The sequence below is a fragment of the Plasmopara halstedii genome (genome assembly GCF_900000015.1).
Source record: "Plasmopara halstedii genome assembly, contig: Scaffold_292, whole genome shotgun sequence".
Lineage (NCBI taxonomy): Eukaryota > Oomycota > Peronosporomycetes > Peronosporales > Peronosporaceae > Plasmopara > Plasmopara halstedii.
This window is the reverse complement of record NW_020187213.1, coordinates 555792-559301: the sequence shown is the minus strand read 5'-3', so window position 1 is coordinate 559301 and position 3510 is coordinate 555792.

Here is a 3510-nt window from a genome sequence, read left to right as displayed (position 1 = left end):
GCTACGGCAGCCCCGCTGCACTTGGTAGCACTTGTAGTCAATCTAGACCTTAGTCGTTACAGCTGATCCTCTGTGAGGATAAAGCAGTTCTCCTATTTGCCCCAGGGCATGCAGGACGGGCTTAAAGATCAGATGTCTCTGCTTGGCTCTGAGGACGTGCAACACCTCGCTTCGCAAGGACTTGAAGCGATCAGCGCGCGCGTAAAGGCGTTTTCGAGTGATGAGTATCTTCTGCTAGAGCACCCAAAGCAGAAGATATCGGCGTCGGCTGCGTCTGTGACGACACCGTCGACGACGGATGGATCCTCCCGACACAATCCGCTCATTAAGACTCGAGAGAAAGGTATTGCTTTGAGTGAGAGAAGCCGAGATGGCTATAGCTTTCGCCAAGCGCCAAACCGAGCAACAGCGCGTAGCGCTAGCTATCTCCAAGCTCGGTGGTCGAGCTCCAGAATAGGCAGTGACGTGCGGCACCTCGGCTGAGACAGCGTTCCCCTTGGACGGAACTGAAGCTACAGCTTTTACGAGTGTTCTCGCCGCCTAATCAGGCATGTCGCGTTTCCTTGCCGCCTCACGGGGAAAGAAGAAGTTGGTGGACTTTGTCCAGGAGTTGAAAACTCTCATTGCCGGTATGGCAGCCAACCCTCTCCCCGGGGCGATCACAGTGATTGGCTTTGTGTGGGGCTCCGCACTGGTGTGGCCAAAATGGAAGTCTTACGTGTGCACCCATCTTCTTTTAAAGAAGGTGGCATTGAATGCCAGATACAACTTTAAGTTGGCACGACTTGGTTGGAATGCACACTCTAGCAGCTCGTCGAGTGAAGCCGATGGATCTCAGCTATGCTGAGAAAGAGGAGGCAGAGCTCCGAGCTGCTAGGCAGCGCTCGAACGCCCGACGGTGTATTGTCTGTGGAGACACTCGTCACCTTCGGACTGGTTGTCCTTTGCGCAAGCCGCGTCAAGATCTATCGAGCCGATGTTTCACTTCTTACTTACTCACTACTTTGGTTTGTCGCAGGGAAACGACAACACTCAGTAGGCGCGGGGCACCCTACTGGGGAAGAACTAGACTCTCTTGAGTCTCAAAGAGGTAGCGATCAGCATGGCCCAGTTCCGAAGAGCTCCGTGATCTTTATACTGAACGTGTATGCAAGCCAGGCTTACTGCTCGTGAAAGCAATCGTGAAGGGCTTTGAGAAGCCATGGAAGGTCCTTATAAACTCCGGGGCGTCGGAGAATTATGCTCGACGCTCCACGCCAGAATGAAGTCAGCTGTATGCCGAGGCGCTGAATGTGCGGTTAAATGACATCGTCACTGTTTGCTTAGCGACGGGAACTTGTGTCACGGTACCGAGGTTTTCTGCGGACTTGGTGTCAAGTTTTTTGAACTCGATAGTGTGGAACGCTGCTTAGTCTTAGACTTGGTTTCAAGATATGACCTCATCCTTGGTTTGGCATGGTCGGAGCACCATGAGCCATGGATCTACTGGAGGTTGAAGTTCTTATGCGCTACGCGCGCGTCTTCTTGTGGAGCTTTGGAGAGTCATGAACTCACTTCTACTAGGAAGCAGATGAGCTGTTGGCGCGAGCGCTAGACCGGGGCTGTCAATGTGCTGGCTGGTCGACCAAGGGCCAAGACATCGAGGGCGAGGCCCCAGTGATGCACGTGGAGTAGGCTCAGCGTTGCTCAAGTCTCGAAGCTGCCGCTGCATGCCAATAGTGGCATGGTCCAAGGCATCGTGGGTAAGGCCCTTCGGATGCGGATGGAGTGGCACGTTATCCGCTAGACAAAGACTGCGGATCTAGCAGCTCTTCGTCGGATGTTATTCATAACATCATGGCTCTGGTGAAGCAGGAAGTGGAGCTAACACTGGACAACGCTAAGTTCATGTTCCCACTGGTCTCGCTGAGATGTTGAACCTCTGTGGAGAGGTGACGGTGACAGCGACGCGGTATGCTAGCTGCAAGACGCCGGGTGTCGACCCTGGTTCAGGATGTGTCTAAGCGCGCAGCTATACACCCTCGTCAGCGGGATGACGGGGGAGGAAGACAGTGACAACACCCTCGAGGCTATTCCTGCGGTAGATGCTCTTCTTGAGTCAGACGAGATGTCCTTCAAAGGATTGATTGGTGCCTTGAAGGCAGGTGACTTAGCCGAAGTTGTCATTATACGACCGGAAGAGTAAATCAACTCGTCGTCGCTTCTGGATGAAGCTGCCCAGGGGGTACCAAGAGGGTGCTGAGCGCAAGAAGTTGATCCTCGATTCTGAAGAATCCCTCGGATTCGTGCTATCTTTTGGTGAAGAAAGTTCAAGCCGCTGTCTCCAAAGACCCGCCGTCGGTCCGACCTCTGGACCTAGGTGTGCGTCATGAGATCGACCTGGTTCCGGGAACCAAATACTGCGTAACACGCCAATTGCCCCTGCCCAAGTTGCAGTGTGACGTCATTGTCGCCTTCTTCCGTGCGAGGTACGACCCATGAATAGTGCGTGAAATCAAGTCTCCCCACGGTGTTCCCCCGGAAGCCGGACGGCAAGTGGCGTATCGTCCATGCTTGCAATAAGCTCAACGCCACCGCCATTCCGGCGCATACGCCGATTCCTAAGAAGTATAATCTCCAGAACAACATTATCGGATACACAATGCACAGTGCACTTGACTTGGCCAGTTGTAATCACCGTTTGCTCATGAGAGCGAGTAAAATTCCGCTAACAGCGGTGAGTACTCCGAGCGACAGATGCTTTAAGAGCTGTCAAATGCACCAGCAACATTTATTAGTCTTGTGTGATGCAGTTGTTCAGGCTACACCGGACGTATGCACAGACATACTTCGACGACGTCTTCTTTCATAGTCATGCGAAACACGGGTGGACAGATGAGGGAAACCACGTCGTCCATTTGAGAGCGATGCTCGAGTGCATGCGCACGAATAAGCTGTATTTTCATGAAGATAAGAGCATCTTCGGCGCTGAAGATCTCCGTTTTGAGGTGCTTCATTGGAAACATGGCCTTCGAGCGGATCCCGCTAAGGTCAAGGCCAATGTGAACTGACCGGTTCCAAAGAGCCAAACGGACTTGCGCAATTGGCTTGGCCTCGCCAACTAATTGCACAAGAATATCACAAAGTATGCGGAAATGGCACGGTTAATATCGAATCTCCTTAAGAAGGATACGGAATGGTGTTGGGATACCGAGCATCGGGGGCTTTTGATAGGGTCAAAAACAGCCTTCTTCCTACACCAATACTGGCGTTGCCAGACCCCGATCATTCTTTTAGTGTCGTCTGTAACGCTCCGGACTTTGCCATCGGCTGTGCACTGCTGCAAGCAAATGACGAGGGATGAGATCGGGTGATCGCGTTGAATCTCGCCAGCTTAAGGCTGCTAGGAAAAACTACCCAGTCCACGACATGAAATTAACGGATTTTTACGAATAGAAAGCCTTCTACTATTACAGGCCCCCATCGATTGTCGACAATGTTCTAGAAATAAAAGACCGCTTCGATTAAAAA